The sequence below is a fragment of the Pteronotus mesoamericanus genome, unplaced genomic scaffold, assembly GCF_021234165.1.
Source record: "Pteronotus mesoamericanus isolate MK-2021 breed Mesoamerican mustached bat unplaced genomic scaffold, CSHL_Meso_final contig_33, whole genome shotgun sequence".
NCBI lineage: Eukaryota > Metazoa > Chordata > Mammalia > Chiroptera > Mormoopidae > Pteronotus > Pteronotus mesoamericanus.
The window spans coordinates 8862785-8886668 of NW_026555135.1; positions in this window are offsets into that span (position 1 = coordinate 8862785).

The window sequence follows — 23884 nt, forward strand, 5'->3', positions numbered from 1 at the left end:
GTAACCAAATAACAGAAATAGATATTGCAATTAGAAGATATATTTTATAAAACTATTGTGCTGTGCATACTATACTCAAAGAGCTTAAGACAATCAGAAAAACTCAGAAGTTAACTGGAAACAAAAGAAAATGACAATATATATGAAAAAGAGCACATTTGAAATATGACAACTCGAAAATATGATAACCAAAGCAAAAAACAAACAAACAAACAAATTCAATGGGTAGATTTAAAAGCAAATTAAATGTAGCCAAGTAAGAATTATTGTACTGACCTATATCTATTCACATTGGTTTCCTTATATGCATGTCTCTGTGTCCTGATTTCCTCTTTATAAGAAAATCAGCCATATTAAGTCAGTGCCCAACCCAATGACCTCATTATCTTAACTAATTACATCTGCAACAACCTTATTTCCAAAAATCACATTCTTAGACACTTGGGGTTGAACATCAATATATGCACTTTTGGAGGACACAATTTAACGTTCAATAATGACCCTAACCACTTACTTCTCTATATTTGCTTAATATAGAAAACCACTATTCTTAAGTGTCTTCTATCTTAAACATTATTCTTCTATATAGCTGTCAGTCAACTAGTCAACTCCAATCTAAATGTTTTATAAAAGTCATGCTTAGGAAAGACTATTCTTTGTTCTTTAAGAACTACATAGCAGAATATTTTACTAGTGCTTGACTCCTTTTTCATTCCCTCATCATACCCCTTAGCTCCCATTTTTATGCATTAATGCTACAATATCTATTTCAACTTCCTTAGAATTTTCATCCAGAAGATACATGTCAATTTCTACCATATCCTCCATAATTAAGTCCATTTCTGCTTAAGAATTCCTGTAATTGTTCATGCTAAATCTAAATCTCCCATGAACACTTTGGTAGATATGTTTATGGCTTTATTTCCATCTCCATTTTCCCATAATTAAAGACTAAACTTCCATTACTTTTCAAGATGATAATGAATAGCTGTTTGGAGAGATAGGCCAGATAAACAAAAATGTGCCAAGTGGACAATAGTTTTTCGTAATCTCATATCGAATATATCTAAAGATGAGTCTGAACCCTAAAAATCATATGGCCGTATTGTACAGTAAGAAGAGTTTGGTTTTGGAGTCAGACACACCTGAGTTAAGTCCCAGATGCCCTTTGCTCACCCTTGGAAATGGTGCTTATCTTCTTTCTTATCCGCAAAATGAGAGTAATGAGATCTATTTCACAGGATTTTTGCATGCATTAAGTAACAGAGTAGCATAATGTAAAAGATCTGGTAGACAGTAGATATTCAATAGGTGATCTTTCCTTCTTTCCTGATCTAGTTTCCAACTTGAGGAAAACGAAACTGAAAGTGCAAGAGAAATGAAAGTTCACTGACAATGCCTCGTTTCATCTACTTCGCAATGTTCTCTTAATCATAGGGGTTTGCAATCCACCTCAAAAACAGACTCTGAACACAACCCATCTGTCATATTAGCTGTGGTTTTTATCAATCTTGATAGGTGTATGTAAACTTCCTAATTATATAATTCACCAGGAGTATGTCTATGTATATTCTTTAATCACTATCAGCTTATGAATAATTAAAAAATCAAAACTGGTAGGCCTTTTTCTCATATTAATTTAAATATGAGGGGTTTTTTTAAAGTAACTAGATGCATGTTTCTGCATGATTAAAAACATTTGAGGGCCAACATTGTTTTCTCTCTCCCAGAGCGCATAACTCCAAATTCATAACAACCTGAGTGAAAAACCAGGACTGTCTATACAACAAGCATTGGTCCCATTTATCTTCACAACAGAACCCTGGGTCTGTTTACTTTTTCCTACAAAAGGAACATCCTCCATGGAAAGCAAGATCCGTTCTAGCCCAGGATGTGAACTTTGATTCAAGCCAGCCATGCTGAATTCACTCTGCCTGCCAGCAGATCTGCTGACGCATGAAGGACCAACTTCTCGGGCATACTTAGAAGGGCCTCGTGTTCAATTTAGTGTTCTGCTGCCTTTAACTTACTTCTGTGCAAGGTGCCCTGCACTCACATTTTGACTTTGAAACTGCAAATTAAGTAGTTGGCCCTTCAGGGTTGGGCATGTAACTCAGTGCTGGGTGAGGAGACATGATGGGAAGGCTAGGGGAGCTGCAAGGAGGTTTCCTTATCAGCTCACACACACAGAGCAAACATCTCTTTTTCTGCCTCTGGACATGACAGTCGCACCTGAAGTATGGAAATGGGACCATGTGGAGAACTGCCCAAGAGGGTATGCCAACACTGAGGATGAGACAACAAAGCTGAACCTTAAGTTACCATATTGTCATGTATTTATTTATTATTACCTGAGGTTAAAAAATGTTTCTGGTTTGAGTCACTTTCAGTTAGATGTCCTGCTATACACAAACAAAAGTATTGATTGATGGTAAAATTATCATCTTCCATGCAAAGTTCTTTCTTTTTTTCCTCAGTAGGAAAATCCATTTTATTTGAATCTGTGATGCATCTAGTTATTAAATTTATCATCCTCTCTTGCCACTACTGTTGACATGTGACAAGTTCCAGCTAATGAGATAGAAATAAAAGAGTTGTATGGAAATTATGGGAAGATTGTTTCAAGAAAAATGATTCAGGCAAAAAAAGTACCTGTTCCTTTCCCTCCTTGTTCCTTTATTCTACCTAAAATAAGGATGACAAGGCTGGAGTCCAGCAGCCATATTAAACATGAGGCATTCCTAAGTTTAAAAGTCAGCATTAGAGCAGTTGAGAAAGTAGATATAAGGAGCCTAGAACTCCTGTGACAGTGGCTGTTAAAACAGCTTTGACCTACATGCCTCTGGACTTGTGTGTGAAAGAACTAATTTTTCTGTTATTTTAGCTTTTCTATTTTGTGTTGTCAGAACTACTCTTAAATGAGACACCATCCTTATACATACTTTTCAAAATGCAGAAACTGACTTTATTGTCAAATATATCCACATATCCAATAAGTACAGCTTTTTAAAGAAATGTTTCTGTTTTTGATGGTACATACATGGATAAATCAAAATGCCACTTTCTCTGAGTCCTCATGAGAGTGTTCTCCAATGCACAAACATAAAAAAACATTAGCACAGCTGAGATTCCTAATCTCTGTTTGAGGATAGGATTTGGCTTCTGTACAAAAAAAGAGTAAGAGGGAAAAATATGATTTGCTACAGAGATAGTTCTTTGGCCTTTAAACCTGGTCTAGAACTGTATGGAAGACTAGATTTTTCTTCTTAAGTAATCTTGATTGGGCTTTCAAAGTAAACTTAGAGGTTTCAAGCGAACATGCACAAAATGAGGCACATGACTGAGCAAAGGAAGGCAAAGTCACATCCACTCCACTATATAATAGTAGATCACATAGTACTCTGAAACTGGTCCAATTGTTAACATCCATCTAAACGCTTTCTTAATTGCTAACTCTCCTAAAGTCAGTAGCACACCTATCAACATTCCTCCCTCACATAAAATAAGGAATAGAATGGTATGAAAGTTACATATACTAAATTACTCCCCCAAAGTATGGATTGACCTAGATTACATATGTACCTCACCTTATTCAACCTATCTGGCCCCATCTCTTACTAGTTACCATGTCTCCTTTTCTCCAATTGCAGTGGGACATTCCTCTGCATTTTTGTAACCTACACTACTGACACCAAGCACTTACCACTCAACGTAAAATTTTTTACTTACAACCCTTACTTAACAACCAGAAAATGGGCTCTTTCAGGATAAGGAGTGTACTGCTTCTTTTTTTTAAGGTATAACACAATGCCTGGCACAAAATAAGCAATGTTTGTTATGGGAAAGACAAATAGTTTAAAGAATACTTAAGCCAATATAATGCATCATTACAGCTGAGTATATATTTTCTCTGTTCATCTCTAAACCTACCAACACAGAGTCTTGTACATTGTAAGATGCTAAAACTGTGAAACCTTTACATAACATGCTCAGGATAATTATAAATTAAGACGTTATATATGATTGGCAATTTTGAGCCTCTGTCTAGCTCCCATTCTTACATGATGATGGGCTAATATTTTTAGCTTCAGTGGTAACAATAGAGAAGATGGATTGGAGGACAAGGCCAAGGAGGGAAGCGGTCTCCATGTTCCCAATTTTCTATTGCCTGTACTTCCCTAGATCAGAATGAAAAAAACAGGTGCTAGCCACCTGAGATTCTTGAATTTTGCTCCCTCCATTCTGGAAATACCAGTAGCCACAAGAACAAGAATCTTTCCAATCAACTACTATTTAAACTTGAAAGAACAACTGTCACCAGGCTGCACCATATTATTGAAAGATTGGAATGAATTTGGATTACACTAAGACATCATCAAACTCCTGAGCTAGTTAACAGCATAGACCCAGCTTAGTCATGTCATTAACCTTGAAATACTATGAGTTCACATTTTATGCTACTCAAGTATTTTGGCCCCAATTATCATGTTACAGTGTGTTTATATGTTAATTAAGCTAAAAAGGTGAATATAAAATAGAATTAAAAATAGAATTAGAGAGTCACATAATTAATTAAGCTCAAAGATCCATGACTGTTCTGAAAATGTACTTGTAGCTCTTGATACAGTAGAAACTATGTAAATAAGTTCAAAAATAGCATAAACTCTGCTCAAAGAATGAGATTTTATGAGACAAATATCTCAGTTTCTACCGGTTGGGAAAATAATAAAATAGTAATATAATGTTTTCTAACTATTTGCTCTCTAATGTGCTTTCTGAAAATACAAAATGGTAATTGTTCATTAAAACACTTTTAAAGTTCAACAATGGGGGAATAGGAACAGTGCCAACTAACCAGCCACTAAATTATAGCCCATGCATTTTAATAAATCTATCTGCATTCAAAAATATCAGGAATATTCAATGAATCATAAATTAATTGTGTGCTGAAGTTAATTTTGCATACTATAAATTTGGAACATTTTTTTTAAATGTCCTCTAGTTTTAAATACAGAAATATTAACCTTTTCTAATATTATTGTAAATTTAATAATGATAAAGAGATGATGATAGATACTTCATTTTTCAGTGTTTCTATAAAGAATGGAAGATGAAAAAATATTTAAATTATCCCTACAAAATTCCACTGAATAAAATAGGAAATTTGATGACTATACAAAATGTAAGCCAACCCAAAATATCATTCAAATATAATACAGTAAATACTGGGCACATGTATATTCAGGACATAAATCGATTAAAATATCATATTTTTATTATTGTAAAAATACTGATACCCAATATAAAACTTTCAAAAATCCCGCAAAATGTAAGGGCTCTACACACACACACACACATACACACACACACATACACACTCACACACAACACTTGTAGTTTTCAAAAGAATTACTATTACCTTTTTGGTGTACTTCTTTTAATTTTTTACTATGTATTTTCCACATAATTAACAATATTTTAAAACTATTTTATCCTACACCTTTTCTCTTAATATATTATTTTCCATTCTAATGTACTCTTTGTTCAACTAACTCAATTTCCAACATATTACAATAAAATGTAAGATGCTTGACACCAAAGATTACATTTTATCTTCATACCCTCACAGTCCAACAGTTTCTGAGCCATGTTAAGAACTCATTATATGTTTGTCAATTAACTGACTAGACTTATTTTCTATCGAAATATTAATTTGATAAAAATTGTCACAGATTAGATTCTTTATCTTGTTAATAACAATATATACTGGTAATCACAACTAATATATACTGATCTCTTATGCTACATACATGCATTTATCCATGTACGCATTCAACAAATATTTGTGGGGCTTCTGGTCAAGATGGCAGTGTAGGTAGACTGGGTACTCACACCCTCCCAAAACCATATCAAAATTATAGCTAAACTACTGAACAAACATCATTCAGAAAGGACTAAAATCCAGCTGAACAGAAGTCCAATAACTAAGAATATAAAGAAGAAACAACCTCTAGACTGGTAGGAGGGGCAAAGACTCTGAATGGGGTGGACCTTAACCCATGTGGGTGGTTAAAATCAGGAAAGTTATCTGAGCTGTGAAGGTCCCCACTAAAGAGCCAGGAGTCCCAGCTCTTACTGCACCGCCCAGCCCAGGATTCCAATGCCAAGAAGAGAAGTCCTCCTAACTTCTAGCTGTGAAAATCAGCAAAGACTGTAGCTGAGTAAGACAGAGGGCTTCTGGAGTCCCCGGCATTCCTCTTAAAGGGCCCAGGCATGGAGTTAGTTGAACTCACTGCTCTGAGCTCCAGCTCTGTGGAACCAGCTCAAAAGACATTAGAGACACATGGGAGGAACTGAATTGTCTGTCCTCAGTGCAAGAGCTCCAGGGGCACTTTTCTCTCATTCAGAAGTGCGGACAGAGCCCGCTGTTCCTTTGCTGAGCCCACCCACACAAAGCCAGCAGGCAGACATCATGTCTTAGTCTTCATCAAACTAGCTAACCTTGTTTGCCTCACTCTGATGATTCTCTGAGATCCTGCACCATCCAACTTCTGGGCCCACTCAAGCCATTTCCAGTATCTTTTCTATACAAATAGCCTGTCCTGGCTCATGCTTCAAACTTTTCTAAAATTTGTCAGACAAGCAGCATCTAGCTTCCATGTGTCCTGTTACCATTTGCAAAGTTGTCCCAGGCAAGGAAGGCACTAGCAGTAGCTAGCCTTGGTTCACAGATTAGCCACTCCTGGGTACATCCAAGCTCAGCTCAAGTAGCAGCCATCTCCAGATTGCTTTGTGGCTTATGCTAGGTGGCCCTGGATAGGGCACAGTTGCTTATTGACTTTGGCCTGCAGTTCCTCAGAGGCCCCATAGCCAGCACACCCAGTGAATAGCTAGAGACAATGCTAAAGCACCACTCAACAACCTTCACAAGTGAGACATCCAAAGGAAAGACTAATCAGGTATCATACCCCACCCACTAGAATGAGTCTGATTTGTGGTGTTGGCCCCTACACACAGCAGATCCTACACAGTAGTCCTAAGAGTCTATCAGCCTGGAGGTAAATATGTCCCATTGATGTGCCAAAAACAATTTAGGCTCAACTACAATAGGAAGGTGCATACAACCTGCTCAGGGAGCACACTTGGAATGCCCAGTTCATGTGACCTAGGAGCCAAGCTACTGAATCCTACAGGACACCTACTACATAAGACCACTCTACCAAGACAGGGAGATGTAGCAGCTCTTCCTAATATGTAGGAAGAAACACAAGGAGGCTGCCAAAATGAGGAAACAAAGAAACATGGCCCAAAGGAAAGAACAGAGGAAAACTTCAGAAAATGAACTAAACAAAATAGAGACAAGCAGGTGCAGAGTTCAAAACACTGGTAAAAGGGTACTCAATAAACTTAGGAGAAGAATAGATGAACTCAGAGAGAACCTCCAAAAAAAAGGACACATTAAAATATAGTTAGAACACAAAAATGATCCAGTCAGAAATGAAGAATACATTAACTAAAATAAAGGATACATTACAAAGATTTAACAGTAGAATAAATGAAGCAGAGGATCAAATCAGCAATTTGGAAGATAAGGAAACAGAAAGCAACTTATCAGAACAGCAAGAAGAAAAAGAATCCCCCAAAATGAGTATAATTTAAGGAGCCTCTGAGACAACTTCAAGTTAACCAACATTTGCATTATGAGGGTGCACAAAAAAGAAGAGAGACAGCAAGGGATTTGGAAATCCATGTACTATTTGTGAAAGTGATGGAAAACTTCCTTAACCTGGTAAAGAAAATAGACATGCAAGTCCAGGAAATGCTAAGTCCCAAACAAGATGAATCCAAAGAGTTCCACACAGACACATCATAATTAAAATGCCAAAGTTTAAAAACAAAGAGAGAATCTTAGAAGCAGTGAAAGAAAAACAGTCAGTTATCTATAAACTCTCATAAGACTCTCAGCTGATTTCTCTACAGAAACTTTGCAGGCCAGAAGGGATTGGCATGACATAGTCAAAGTGGTGAAAATACAGGACCTACAACCAAGATTACTCTACCCAGAAAAGCTATCATTTATAACTGAAAGACAAATAAAGAGCTTCCCAGACAGAAAAAGCTAAATGAATTCATCATTACCAAACCAGCATTACAAGAAATGTTAAAGGGTCTTCTTTAAGAAGAAGAATAAAAGATCAAAATATGAATAATGAAATGGCAATAAATACAAAGCTATCAACAATTGCTTTAAATGCAAATGGACTACATGCTCCAATGAAAAGACATATAGTGGCTGAACAAGACCTTTCCATATGCTGTCTACACGAGACCTACTTCAGACTGAAAGACACACACAGACTAGAAGTAAAGGGATGGAAAAAGATACTTCATGAAAATAGAAACAACAACAACAACAACAAATGCTGGGGTAGCAATACTTATATTAGACAAAATAGATCTTAAAACAAAAGCTATAAAAAGAGACAAAGAAGGACCTAGCAACTACACTGCTGAGTATTTATGTGAAGAAACCCAAAACACTAAGTTGAAAAGACATATGCATCCTATGTTCATTGCAGCATTATTTGCAGTAGCCAAGATATGGAAGCAACCTAAGTGTCCATGCATGAATAGATGAATGAATAAAGAACTAAGGGGTGCATATATGATTCAGCCATAAAAAAGAATGAAATCTTGTCATCTGCGATAACATGGATGGACCTAGAGGATATTGTGCTGAGTGAAATAAGACAGAGAAAGGCAAATGCCAGATAATTTAACTTATGTGTGGAGTCTAAAAATCAGAATAAACAAACAAGTAGAACAGAAATAGAATCAGATACAGAGAGCATTTTGATGGTTGCCAGATGGGAGGAGGGTTGGGAGGTAGGTGAAAAAGGTAAAAGGATAAAGAAGTACAAATTGGTAGTTAAAGAATAGTCATGAGGAAGTAAAGTACAGCATAGGGCATAGAGTTGATAATATTGCAATAATGATGAACAGTGTCAGACGGTACTAGATTTATCAGGGCAATCACTTCATAAGTTATATAAATGTCTAATCTCAGGGTTGTACGCCTGAAACTAATATAGTACTTCATGACAACTGTAACTGAAGATAAAAATTTAAAAACAAAAAAAAAACAACAAAGAATATTTGTTTAGCAACTACTCCTGGAAAGATGTTGGTGAGTGAAACCAACACCGTTGTTGGCCATTTGAAAATTTTAGTTCAGTTACAGAGGTGGGTGAGTTTTACATTTATTTATTATAATCACATATCAATACTATATATTACAACCTATTTTGTAGCATTGATGTATGCAAAGCAGGTTCCTCAGGAAACAGACTGAGAGAGATTAGCATGTAGGAAGTTTATTGGGATGAATCCTTGGGATCAACATCTTTAGAGAGTGAAATTAACAGGATTGGACAGAGGGAGGAGCTAAGCTACAATGAGGTTACAAATAAGATCTCAGCTGACCCCATAAAGAATTCCTGAGTTGGCCTGACCCTTCAGGTTTGTCCAACCTTGAGCAAAAGTGATCAGGACTTTATACCCACCCCCACGTCAACCAGTGACTGGAGGCAGGCTGCTCTTGGAGACGAAGTGACATTGGGGAAAGCTGCTCCATTCAGCTGGGATCAGCGCACACATAAAGACTCAGCTAAAAGCTAGCAGTCACCATACCCCCTGCAGACACATACTCCCTGAATGTGTGTCCTGAAGTGGAGATCTGGGTGGCATAGTACAATACCTACAGTCCATCCCTTGTGCCATTTGAACACACATACGTTGTATAAAAAATTCTGGGAACATTTTTTTTCCAGGATTCTGGTTTGCCCTCTTCTCTAGAGAAATGCTGAAGAGTAACATTAGTGAGACACACTGTACTACTACAGCTTGTCTGAGGCTGCAGTTGATACTTACCTTCTCCTCCCTCTATTATTCATACTAGACTTCTTTCACCCTCCCCTTATATCTCTGCTGGTCCAGGTGACTTATGTGGTTCAGGGACTCTTTGTCCTTGAGGAGCTTTAACCCCTGGTTACCATTTGCTTCTCAGTTGCTACCCTTGAATAAAAACAGTGCAAGGATTTTCCAAAAAATGCCTCACTGGATTACCTGGATGCCAAATATATTATTCCCTGTTCTCCTCATATATCAGTAGCCCTATTACCAGATGAGAAGTCATTACCAGGTACATATAAGAGAAACAGTGCGTCTTCTGCAGTCAGGGACACCCATGTCTGAAAACTAGTTCAAATCCAAAAAACTAAGCAAGGATTTATGACATTGTTGATGGACCTGCCCTCAGCCTCCTGATCATTTATTCTTGATTTATTTTGATTACATAACTTGAGCATAGCTGTTTCAGCTTTCAGCCTGCCTTGCTCCTAGGGGCACTGTGTTCTGTTAGCCGTCCTCATATCCCTCTTACAGTCAGCATCCCAACGCCTCCAGCTGCCTCTATAAGCGTAGCGACCATTATGGAAATCATACCCCTCCACTTTGCTTCTCTCAGTTAAACCCAATGAGCTTCTATCATTTCAGCATTCTGTCACTGTCATTTTTATCAAGGATCCCAGTTCTACCAAGTCCTACTATCAGTCCTGGCTTACAGTAGACAGCCATCTGACTTCTGAGTTTTGCTCAGAAGTCACAAGTGTCCCTCTCATTTTGCATTTGTTTTAGTAAGCAGGATGCCTGTAGGTGCTCCCAAAGGTCACAGAACACTTATGGGTTCCATCTGTTCTCACACACTCACTTCTCTTTACCTTTTGATCTCTTTTCCTGTCATCTGATACAACAGCTGTGGCACTTCTGTTTCTCTTCTTTGGGCCATCGCTTTCTCCAAACTTCTAAGAGTCATCCTAACAATGGATAAACATCATCTTCCTAGGTTTCACCCAGTGTTTTAAATCGCCTATCGTGGAAAATAGTTCTCATGAGCACTTTTTTATACCTCTCTCTTATTCAAATTTTTATTCCATCCCCATAACTCAGCACTCTCAAAACACAATTTCCCATGTACTCCTGAATCCTGCTAGTATAAATTAACAAAGCTCTGTAACTCCTTCAATGTATTTTTCCTCCTTTTATAGACCCAGAACTCTACTCTACTTGGTTATGTTGTGCCATAACCCTAGTCTTATAGTCTTGTTGTCAGGAAGAGAACACATGCTAATTTTCAAAGTGAAGGTACTGCCATTTTCTTCAAGAAGGGGAAGTCAGGAAGCACTAGCCTCTAACAAGGAGTAACGGTCACTTCTGCAAAGTTCAGGATGATGTGGAGTTTAAAGATTTTCAAGGTCAGCAACCCTGATAACCTCATCCTAAATCTCAGAGTAGCATATCTTTTTACCCTGGGCTAAGACCTTGACATAGTAAACTTGGTGGGACTAAATAGTCAACCCTCTTATAATTCTCTCACTCTTTTAATTAATTCTCTAACATGATCCTTAGCTTTTCCTGGACTTTAGTAGATAAAAGTATCTTTAAAGTTGCCTAAGAGGTCCTCTGGTTTTCATCTTTTGTCTTTAGCTGAAGATAATCACCCACGGTTTTTCATTTACTTTCTCTAATGCATCATTGTCACTCAGCAGGAACCATAGAAATTCCATTCCCAAAATCTTCTTTCAGCTTTCCAGGGCAATTACACACCTTCTACCAGAAGAAACTTCAGTGCAAATTCTTGCTGCTTAGTGTCACTCTAACTGAAGATTGTGTCAGGGGTTTCTCACCAACATGCTTCAAGGCAAGAAGTCTTCATATTCTTTACTTTATGTTTCCCATCTGAGCTCTCCCACCTTCTCCTATGCAAAGCCCACATTCCACTCTCAAAAAGCCTTTTATGTATCCAACTGTGAATAACATGGGGTAATGGAGTTAAGTGCTGAGCAGAAAGAGTTTGGGGGTTTAAAACTATTGTCACCAAACACTTCCTCCGTCTAGGCTTGAATTTTCCTGTATCTGTAACTATTTCCCAGTTTAAGATTTTTCGCCTATGCTTTTACTCAACAAGCCAAAGTAATTAACTGATAATTCCTGAGTTTATATTTCCTTCATAGATGAGACTTTATTGATTAGGGACTCATAATCACTCAGACAAAAGAATGAAACATTAATGGTGGAATTCACAAACAAAAAGTGAAAGCATCATGGTTATATATTTTTTCTGTGCAAAATCTGTACATTATTGCCCCAGGAGCAATTATCAGCAAAAACAGCATACTACTTGGTGTAAGCCTCTGTCTTGTGGTGTGTTTTTCTTATTCTGAGCAAGATAACTTTCTAGTAGACATTGTCGTATCTCACACATAAAAAGGAGGGAAAAGCTCAGATTTTCAATATCACCTCTTCAATATCCATTTATTAAATTCTATTTAAGGTACACTTTTAACTTTTTGAACATAATCATAATTATCTTATTTGACTATAGAGGAACAAGGTAGAATAGTGATACCTGACACACAGAGGCATTCAATAAATACTTCTTGAATAAATGAATGAATGGTGACATCTAGATATACCTAGAAAAGGAGAATTAAACATAAAATATATGGGTAACAACATTTTTTAAAGTGCATAGGCGATCATAACTGTAAAGTTTCATGCAAATTATTATTATGAATCATTCCTTGCAGGAAATAGCTTTCATCATGTTTTATATACAAATATGTATATATTTAAAACATATATAGACATTTATTTAAAAATAACATTGTAACATAGAAACCTTTCTGTATATAGTTATCTTTGATTTTAAATCTAAAGAATGACATACACAGAGCAAAAAAAAAAAAAAAAGTGTCTTTAACTGAAACACCAAGAGAAAGAGGCAGAATGAACCTGGTTTTATTTTGCTGAAATTTGTTTAGGTAATTTTATAGAAGCCCTCATTTATGAATTTAAAAAAATTACAAGCTAACACTTCAAAGCTTTTGATATGAACAACTGACTTCAAAAGGCTGAGTGTATGTAAGTTCTGCCGTAAATCTGTTCCTTAATTATGTTCCATTTTTGTATTCAAAGCCATACTTGTGTCACTTTATTTCACTTCCTTTGACACTTTCAGGAGTGTTACTCTTTAGTTTATTTTCAGTCTTGCTATGACTAATAACATTTTGTTGGTCACTGAAAAGGTTGTTGTTGTTTCCAAAAGTTATGGTATGCAATAAAGCTGTTCTACTCCAACAATTAAAAACATTTTATTATGTAATAAAATAGACTCTATTTTTCTAGCTCTAGCCATACAACATTAATTCAGACACTAATTTACACATGATATATTATTGCTTAGAGCTATCTAGGCATTTATTAGTAATATGTACACAAACACATACACACATACATATTAGATTATATATTTTATTTAGATCACATATATATCTAGTCTCAGCAAGTTTTTATTTTGTTTCAATAGAATGAGAAATATTTTTTGTAGGAATAGACTTGCAAGTATAAATCTAAAGGAAGAAAAAATATTAAAGTACTGTCATAAGGTAAAAGCATTTTGGGAAAATATATAAATCATAATTAAATGAGACAATTTGAATAGCATCTAACCCAGCATATTTACTACTCAAATGTTTTGTTAGTTGAGATATAAATACAAAAGATTACTCATAAGGATTCATGTCTAACTCAAAGCACTGGTCCGGGAGCTACGAGACTTGGGTTTGATCCCAGCTCTGCCAGAACGTAACGATTGTTCAACCCTGGAAAGTTACCTCTTCTGGGGAAGTTTTCTACACTGTGAAATGAGGCATTCAAATAGGCTCAAACTTTCTCCTCGCAGTATGAGCCTCTGAATCCTGAGAGTCAGCGGGATTGTTCTTTGTTAGAGTTCTTCCTGACCATGTGCATCAATGGGGCGGCGGGGGGGGGGGGGGGGATTAAATTAAGCCAGCCCTTCTGCCTTGTGCTTATCAGACTGTCATTTTTTTGTTCTCTTATTTGAAATCTACAAGTTCAAATCTAAGTATCTTCTCATGGCATGCCAAGTGCCCATTGCGTAGAACTTCTAATTCTGCAGGCTCATTTCATGACCCATATCATCGTTGCGGCCCGCCCTACCTTCTGCTACATGTTCAGTTCACCAAATCTACTAAATTAGTCCCTGATGTTGTGTCTTTGCACTTGGTAACCTTGACTCGAATGCCTCTCCCCCATTTCCTGTCTTCCTAGCCCTCATTCTTTAGTCAAGATTTAGTAGATATTTATTGGACCATATATCATAATATAAGCATATGCAATGTAGGTAAATTTTTAAAAAAATCATACCAGATATTTAAAATACAGATACATTGAGCCATTTTGACTTATTGAAATAGACTCTTAGAACAGGCCTAGGAATCAGTATTTTACCAGTATCTCCATTAATCCTAATACAGCTCTTCAACTGATGACCCCTTTAGAAACCCTAGCTATGGGAAACTCCCACTTGTTCACTTTGTGGGAGACAAATGGACCCACTGCTCCAGTAGGGGTCAATTTCCTGTAAGCTTCTGGGTCATTTCCATATTTGTTTATTTATTCACTCTAATAAACTCATCTAATATATGCCAGACTCCATGCTCAATGCTGGAGATATAGAAAGGAACAAGGTAGCTCAGTCTCTTCTTTAGCTGGAATCTGTTCTACCAGGAAAGAGAGCCATCACATCTATTCTATAATTATCCATTTAACTACAATTCATAATTAATATCATGAAGGACTCTGAAAGTGGCTATCAATAATCTTAACTTAGAATCCTGGGTTCCTTAGAAATATGACAGAAAATAGAGCATTGATGCACAGGGATGAAATAGCCAAGAGGAAAATAAGGTAGCAAAGGAATCAGGGAGGCCCAAGCTGTTGATATTTGTGCAACCACTTCAACTCTCTTATAGTTGCTGTCTACCTAGTCTATTTTACCACCCTTTTACTTTCAACTGCCCATAACTGAATTTAAAGTGTGTCTCTTATAAATAGCATATAATTAGAGTTTTTAAATCCAGTCTAACAATCTGTCATGTTATTGGGTCATTTAAGCTATTCACATTAAACACTGTCATTGATATGTTTGAATTTACATCTGCCATTGTGTTTTTCTGTTTTCAATATGACTTGTGACTATTTTGTAATTCTGTCCCTTCTTTGCACTGAATAAATATTCTCTAGAATACTATTTAAATTCTTCTAATAAAATTTAGCTTTTTTTAGTTTTTTAAAATTATTTGCATTAGGACTTACAATATATAACATCAGAATCTGCTTCAAATTCATACTCTCTTGACTCCAGTAAGATATGGAAGCATTACTCCTTGCCAACTCTATTCTCTTTCCTTTTTCTGTGCTATTATTATTATAGATATTAAGCCTATATATGTTAAAAATCCCCCAAAATATATTATTATAATTATTTCTCTTTATAATTATGTATTTTACAAAAGCAAAGAGAACAAAAAAGGTTCAGTAACATTTATAAGTTCTTTTAAAAAAATACTATCCTTCTTATAAATCACTTGTGGTTCTCTTTGTTTACTCATGTGAATTTGAGTTACCATCTGGTGTTATTTCCTTACTCCAATATAGTTTCCTCCCTTTTGCGCTGTTATTGTAAAAAATATTAACATTTCTATATATTAAAGGTCCAACAATGTAATTAATTTTGTAGGTATTGTTTTATGTAATTGCTTTTTAAATCAGTTAAGAGATGAAAAGAAAATAAGTATGTAATGATAATTTTTTTATTATTAGTATTCTGGATTTCTTTGTCTTTTTTGTGTAGGTTTGAATATCTGTCTAGTGGCTTCCTAGGAGGTCACCCTGGAGTCAGCTTAAGCCATTTATGCTTATGCAACTAGGTTGTGCTTAAGCCACCAGAGGCAGTAAGATTTTTATCCTCTACTGCTAGATCTGTGTGACATGAAAGTGGCTTTCACAGCTCAGGAAGTTTATACTTTTGTTTGCATTCAGCCAGGAAGCTCACGAGTTCCCTCTCTGGATGCTCCTGAGAAGACTCAGCTTTGGGCTTGCTTGTGTCCTGCTGGACATCCATCAATCAAATGCTGTTGCTGTTGTTGTTGTTGTTGTTGCTGCTGCTGCTGTTTTGAGCTATGGGCTTTCTTGGACTAACCCCTGGTGAGGGTAAATTATTCTTCAGCCAGCATTGAGTCAAAGATTGTGCTCAGATCCCTTGAGACAAATAAGACTTCCTCCCTTTGCTCATGAATTTATGAGTGGCATGGAAAATGCTCTCACCTTTTCCTGCTCTGATTGCCCAGCCTTTGAGACCCTTCTTTGCTTGGCTTACGCAGAAACTTCTCCATGCTTTTTTTCAGGTAAAGCCTATGACCTCGGGCATCATGTGGGTTACTAGTTCTTAAAACCTGCCTCTTACCTTGGTCAGAACCTCAGTCCACTGCATTGGAGCTGTGGAAGGAGACAGTGGCTTGCTTTTAATAGTGTTACACCTCTACTCTATGAGTAAACATCAAAGTAAATGGTAGCCTCTGGTCTCCTCAACCTTTCAACCCTAAAAGCAACCAGGGAAGTGGAAATCAAGACTGCAGTATTCTTGGCCTGTTGTACAGAGGATAGATCCCTTATCCTACAACTTGGAGCTGATGGGGAAGGGAATCCCAGTTGTCTCAGTCCCTCTCCCTTAGACCAAAACATCTACAACACGGAAATGGAGGAATAAGAAAGTAAAATATTATATCTAAAAGCATAACATGAGCCTCCCCAGGCTTAAGACTCATAAATATTGGTATAGAAATATCTTGACTAGCTAATCTGATGGCATATTTAAGCAACTCATGACTTTCAGATGAGAAAACTGGGTCCCTTACTTGTGTGTAAGAAAAGGGGTCACATATTAACCTGACAAGCTCAGGGAAGGCCTGTGAGGCAGGCTTACAAACTCAGAGACCTAAAGTAACCAAAAAGGATGGTCTGAAATTAAAAACTTTCTACCTAAAAGCAGGTCATAGCAGGTCATCATGACCTAAGCTGGATTTTTCCCTAACAAAGGTCCATCTTTACTTAACTGATGTCTGTTGTCTTTTTGCATCTATGATAACGTGCCTTTGGAATATCAAGGTAACTTTCCGAGCCCCTTGGGCACAATCACCATACCAGAGCTGGGACAACAAATCCCCTCTGTTATTGTTATCATGTTAATTATTGACTGTTAATTATACTTTACCCACCTAAGTAAAAGAAGTATGTGTCTATCATTTTGCCTTTTATCCAATCCCAGAGGTCTGCCACTTTGCTTTCTCCCACCACCCTAATCTATCACCAATAGATTTTCTGTAACCCCCTTATGTCCCTATCTTTGACTGTAATGTATAAAATAAGGTGCTAAACTGCCATTCTCCAGAGCATTTTTCAATCTGTTGAAATTTTTCTTTCCAGCTCAAATAAGCTCACAGAAATTCTCTACAGGTTTGAATGTTTCTCACATTGGCACTTGCTTAAGATAACTTAAGTCACTTAGAGGCAAAACTCAAGTCCCCTGACTAGTAGTCCAGGAACTGTATTGCTCCAAGGCACAATCTTATTGCTGCTACTTCAGTCTGCCTGGAGTGGCTCTTCTCTTCTTCACACATCCTCCACAATCTCCCCATCTTCTCTCCCTGGGTAAGTTCCATTAATTTTTCCATCATCGCAGGAATCACTTCATGCAGAAAAGCATCTCTAAACACCCACCAGATACTTTTAGGTTTGAACAAGTGCCCGTTTGTGCTCCTCTAGCACCCTATGTCCCTTAGAAGGTAGTACCTCCATCTTACTACATACTGCTTCATAATTATCTGTATATGGGCCCTTGTCCTCGCTAGGTTAGACACTGTGATTCATGTCAGCGTCCACCAAAACAGATGGAGGGCATGTATAAGGCTCTAGGTAAAGGTTCATTAAACTAAACTGCATTGAGTTTAGAGTTCAAAACTGGATTAGAGAAAGGAAAACTGAGCAGAGAAGACTTCAGAATATGTTAGTCCTAATCTTTGCTTTGTAACTAACAATTTGAGTAACTTCGGGCAATCATGTTTTCTTGCTGGGCTTCAGTGAAAAATGAAGAACTTTACTAGACTTAAATTCTCTCAAAGATCACAGTGTGTTGTTCATCTATGGTGTTCAGGAGGTATTTGACACAAGAAATTGATGGGGATTTCTCTAAGGGCTTGAAGACGATTCCAACTATGGAAGTATGTTGATGATTCCATCAGAAATGGAATAATACTGAAGTTGGTCATAACTGTCTACAGGTGGTTACAATTCTAGAGAATAGTCAAAGGGGATTTTCTGTTCTCACTGGTTTTAGTGTCCACATCATCCTTTACAGTAGCTAATTCTAAGCAAAGATAAACTAACCACAGAGCTGCCCACTCTCAACATGGCCCATTGGCGCCCTCTAGAGGCCTTTGGAATTTTACAACAATATGAGAAATGAAAACATTTATTGGTAAAATGTATACATTCATTCTAGTACGATTTTAATTAAGTTTTCTATTCAGAGAAAGTGAAATTGTTAATCTATACAAAATTCCAGGTTTAGCGTAAAAAGTTAGATTTTTTTTTCTAGGTTAGTTTTTTAATCAGCCCTGTCTAGGTTGAAAACAAGGTTTAACATACAACTTTTCTCCTCTAGTACAATTTAAAAAAAACAAACAGAAACCCATGAGGTTCAAGCAGTCTTTCTTGATGAATCTTCTAAAATCATTCACCTGTCACCTCCCACTGCATACCCTCCAGTGTTCTCTTTGTATCATCACATAATTTTGTAAATGTTTGTGCTTTCCATCCCCTCTGAATTTTTAACTATTGAACAGTAGGCATTATCTTCATATTTCCAGTGACTATCACAGTAACTATCTTATAGAAGGATTTAAAAAAGAGTGACAATAATCCCTGTTTCCGAAACCTGTCATGAGAATAACACAAAAGCAATGCTTATGAAGCAGCTCTATAAGGTGCTATACAAATGCCGCCTTATGTTGCTATCTACCCAGCTTGGTACATTCCAGGGAAAAGAGTTTTCTTATCCAAGGTATTTACAGTAGCTGAGGAAGCAGCTGCTTGTGTAATGCAGAACTGAGAATAGCATTTTGTGTGATAATACCAATCTCTTTGGGAATCTAAATGCATCCTTGGTTTTAACCAGAGTTTGGGTTGGGCAGATAGGCCGCCTGTGGTAGCAGAAGAAAAGACACGAGAAAGGCATTTCAGGTAAAAGAAACAATGTCAGACAGAGTGGCAGATATGGCTGGAGTGGAGGGTGAATGGGAGGGGTAGTAAGCAATGATTGTGAATGCGCAACACTAAAGAAAAGCCCCACCTAACTCTTAAATGCTGGCTAGGGGCTAGATCACACTAAACCACACTAGGGGCCTGAATTGAACCCCCAAGCTTATTAATATTGAGCATCCAAATGCTCATTTACAATTCTACTATATTTTTTCCTTATAGTTCCAAAATTAGCTGCTCCTCCATCTTCCTTCTCCTTTTCACTGCAGTCCAGGACAATCGAATGGACTCATTGCATTCTTATCGGTATGATAACCTCTGGCCCACTTCCCTCACTGCAGTGACCTCTGTCCCTGTGGTAGAGATGGACAAAAAGTTAAATGGAAAAATGGTATTTTGCTGAGGTGGTGGCTAAGGAAGACATGCTCCTTAACTATAAACATTTTATATTTATATCTTGATTGGCATTTTCATACTTTTCTTTATCAAAAGAAGAATAAAAATAAATAGCAGGCTCTGAAAATTCTTATCCAGCTACTGGGTATTTCAAAGGCCCATCACTTGGGTCAATTTTTCCTTTTCTCTCCTACCATCTTTTTCTTTTTTTTCTGTCCTTAATGTAGTTTGATCCTTTAAAAATTAATATGCTATTGATCACCTGCTGTTTTTAGAATTCTGTAGACCTGTCTCTCCTGTTTTTGTATGGTTACATCAGCAGTATAGAAGTTAGAAATGGAACACAATATCACCACTCCACATTCACATAAACCTGCACACACATCCAGAACCTACTGTTAGTTTGAAATATTGATCTTAGAGAAAAGCTGGAAATGGCCTGAAATAAAACATTAGAGAATCCAGCCCACGCAAAGAGTACATGAAGGAGCTATGAAAAATGAATTGTCTTTTTTTCATTTCTTATACACTGGACCATGAGGAGAATGACAAAGAACTTGTGTCATGATCCAGCCTGCCTCTGCTGCTTGGGAGATGCCAAGTCAGCGTCTTCTTCAGAGTGGTTTAAACCATTGAAAAAAGAAAAAGTTATTTTTCCAAGAATAAAAGCATGACATTTCCATGTGCATAGAAAAAGACATAGTTTTCATAATCCCCATTACTTTAGACCCAATTTATATGAATGTTAGCATCTAATATTTTCCCACCTATGCAACTTTCCTATATTTGTACATTTCTCCACCCCAGACTGTGAATTCTTTGTAGATAAGTTGATTTTTAGTACTGTTGTCTTTGATTTACCAAATAATCGTATTGGATGTGTGATGAGCCAGCCACTACACCAAGTGTTTTCTAAATATTATAACTAATTTAATCCCCATAACAGCCCTGTGATTTAAAGACTAGGATTACCTGAGGCTCACAGAGATTAAATAATTGCCCAGCTTCATGAGCTAATAAATAGAGAAGATGGGAATGGAAACCTTCGCTGTCTCTGCTTCGAAGAACTTTGCTTTTCTACTTTTAATGCTTATCAGTTATACTCTACAACTTGCACAAGGTCTGCAAATATTGGGGTTCAATATGCTTTCATGAAATGAATAATATATTTGTTCTGATTTTAAATTTTCTACTAAATTAAATGTTTATATATTTATCGTCTGTCTCTATGAGCTCTCAGAGGACAGGAATCTTGTATAATTTAAAGTTATATCTCAATTTCTGAAATTGTGCCTAAAAAGTACTCAATAGCTATTTGTTTAGTGAAATGGATAAGTGAATGAGTCAGTGATCTTTATATCAAAATGCAAACTTCCACAGATAGAAACTATGCCAGCATACCCTTAAGTATTGGTTTCCTACTGCTGCTGTAACAAATTAACAAAAACTTAGTGGCTTAAAAAATATACTTGTGTCTTACAGTTCTGCATGTTAGAAGTATAACACGTATCTCATTGGTCTAAAATCAAGGAGTTGGCAGGGCTGTGTAATTTTTGATAGACATTTTTGTTATCACAAAAGAAACTCTCTACTCATTAGTAATCACTCCCTATTTCCTGCCCAAACCATCACCTTCCCAACTCCAGCCAATCTCCAGACAACTGTTAATCCAATGTCTGTCTAGATATGCCTATTCTGAATATTTCTAATAAATAGAATCATTGGCCTTTCGTGTGTAACTTTTTTCCAATTATAATGTTTTCAAAGTCCATCCATGTTTTTACATATAGCAATATTCATTATTTTTTATCATCTAAATATTTCATTGTATGACTATTTCATTATGTGAAGAAAGGAGGGTAAGAGAAGATAGAAATGAGAAAGGAAGGTGAAAAACAGAGATGAGGTGAGGAAAAGTAAGACAAGGTGAGGAAAGAAAATGAAAGAAGGAAGAGGAGGAAAGGGTGGTGGGAGTGGGGAAGGAGGGAGAGACAGAGGGTGAGAGGAAGGAAGGAAGAAGAAAGGGAGGAAGGAAATGAGAAAGAGGCAATATAAGATGTGGTTACAGATATGCATAAATGAGGAAAGTGACTGAAATACATGAGAACGTTAGCCTTGAATAGGTGCAGAAGGAGAGAAAGGGAACTCATCCAACTACAAGAAAGTAGTTAAATGCTGTAGAACATAAGTTGGCAGCAGAAGGCATTTAGTGAAGCTTATTCAATTTAGCAAGTGTGTATTGTTGACTTATGCTGTGTGTACAAGGTCTGTCCGGAAGATATCCAGCCATGTAATTTTGAAAAAGAGACATTTCTTGAAGAAGATGAAAGAAAGGTTGTACATAAAACAATAGCACCTCAGTCCCTTTCAAAGTAGGCACCTTGGGACCTCACATAATTCTCCCGATCACCATCAGCTGTCCTGTTGTATTTTCCTGATTCTCATTGACCATCTGAATCCTCTTCCTTTCCAAAGGTGATTTTAGTTTTGGGAAAAGGCATAAGTCACAGGGCACCAAATCTGGGCTGCAGGGGTCTGAGTCACCTGGATGATTTGATGTTTTGCCAAAAAACTGTGTAAGATGCGATGTACGAGTGAGCACATTGTTATGATGAAGCTGCCAGTCACCAGTTGCTCACAGCTGCAGCTTCTATTATCCAAGTAGTTTCTATGAAGGAATGCTCAAGTTTAATGCGAAATTTGATGCAGATTTGTTGTTCTACTTGCTCAGTCATTTTGAATATGACAGCCACACAGCACACTTGCTCACTCAAGGGCAACTACCTCCCCCACTGACTAGTAGAGTGACATCATCATTGTTCACACATGCGCATTCCAGTCCACTCTCCTTGGCTGCCAGGTTACATCAATGTCATGCAATCTGTTCTTGTTATATTAACAATGGCTGGACTTTTTCTGGACAGACCTTGTAGCTCGCTCTATTTGAAACACAGTGAAGGATCCAGAAGTGAAAGCTATGTCCCATGATATTCGGCAGCATGCAGACTAAGTAAGCTGCTTTTTTTCAAAAAGAAAATCATATTTTAGGGATTTTATAGAATTAGAAATTCAGGCTTGATGTCTAACTTTCCATTATATGTACTTAAATTTCCTTCTACAACATGCCTAGCAAGTGGGCTTTCAATTTCTTTCTTTAATTGTTTTTTTTTATTTTTTTCAATTACAGTTTACATTCAATATTATTTTGTATTAGTTTCAGGTATACAGAATAGTGGTTAGGCAATCATTTACTTTACAAAAATTTCCCCCTGGTATTTCTAGTACCCAACTAGTACCACATATAGTTATTACAATATCATTGACTATGTTACCTATTTCCTATGGTTTACATCCTGATGACTATTTAATAACTATCAATCTGAACTTCTCAATCCCTTCACCTTTTTTTTTTTACCCATTCCCCCAAATCCCCTCCCATCTGGCAATCATCAGTCTGTTCTCTGTATCTATGACACTGTTTTGTTTGTTCATTTACATTGTTCCTTAGCTTCCACATGTAAGTGGAATTACGTAGTATTTTGCTTTCTCTGACCATTAGAATAATACCTTCTAGGTCCACCTATAATGTTTCAAATGTTAAGATTTTGTTCTTGTTAAGGGGAAAGTAATATTCCATTATAGATATCCCATTTTTATCCACTCATTTATTGATGGACACTTGGGTTGCTTCCATAGCTTGGTTACTGTAAATAATGCTGCAAGGAACATAGGGGTGCATGTATTCTTTCAAATTAGTGTTTTGGGTTCCTTTAGATATATACCCAGAAGTGGACACACTGGGTCATAATGCAGTTCCATTTTTAATTTTCTGAGGAAACTCTGTACTGCTTTTCACAGTGGCTGCACCAGTCTGCATTCCCACCAACAGTGCACTGGAGTTCTCTTTTCTCCACACCCTCACCAGTACCTGTAATATCTGTTTCTACCACTTTAAAGATATGTGAACTTGAAACCTTTCTATGCTTAGTTTGCTCACCTAGCAAACAGAAATAAAGAGTAGACTTAACTCAGATGACTGTTGCAAGGATTCAATAAGTTAACATATGTAAAGAATTTAGAACTTCCTGGCATGGCATACAGCATGTGTTTAGTAAATGATAGCTCTAGCTGTAAGATCACGTAATCTACCTTGAAGTTCTTTCTTATATAGAGCAAAATTATTATCTCTGTAGCTTCTATCCATAGATTCTAGTTCCACTTCTTCCTTTTCAGGCCCTTTCAATTAAAT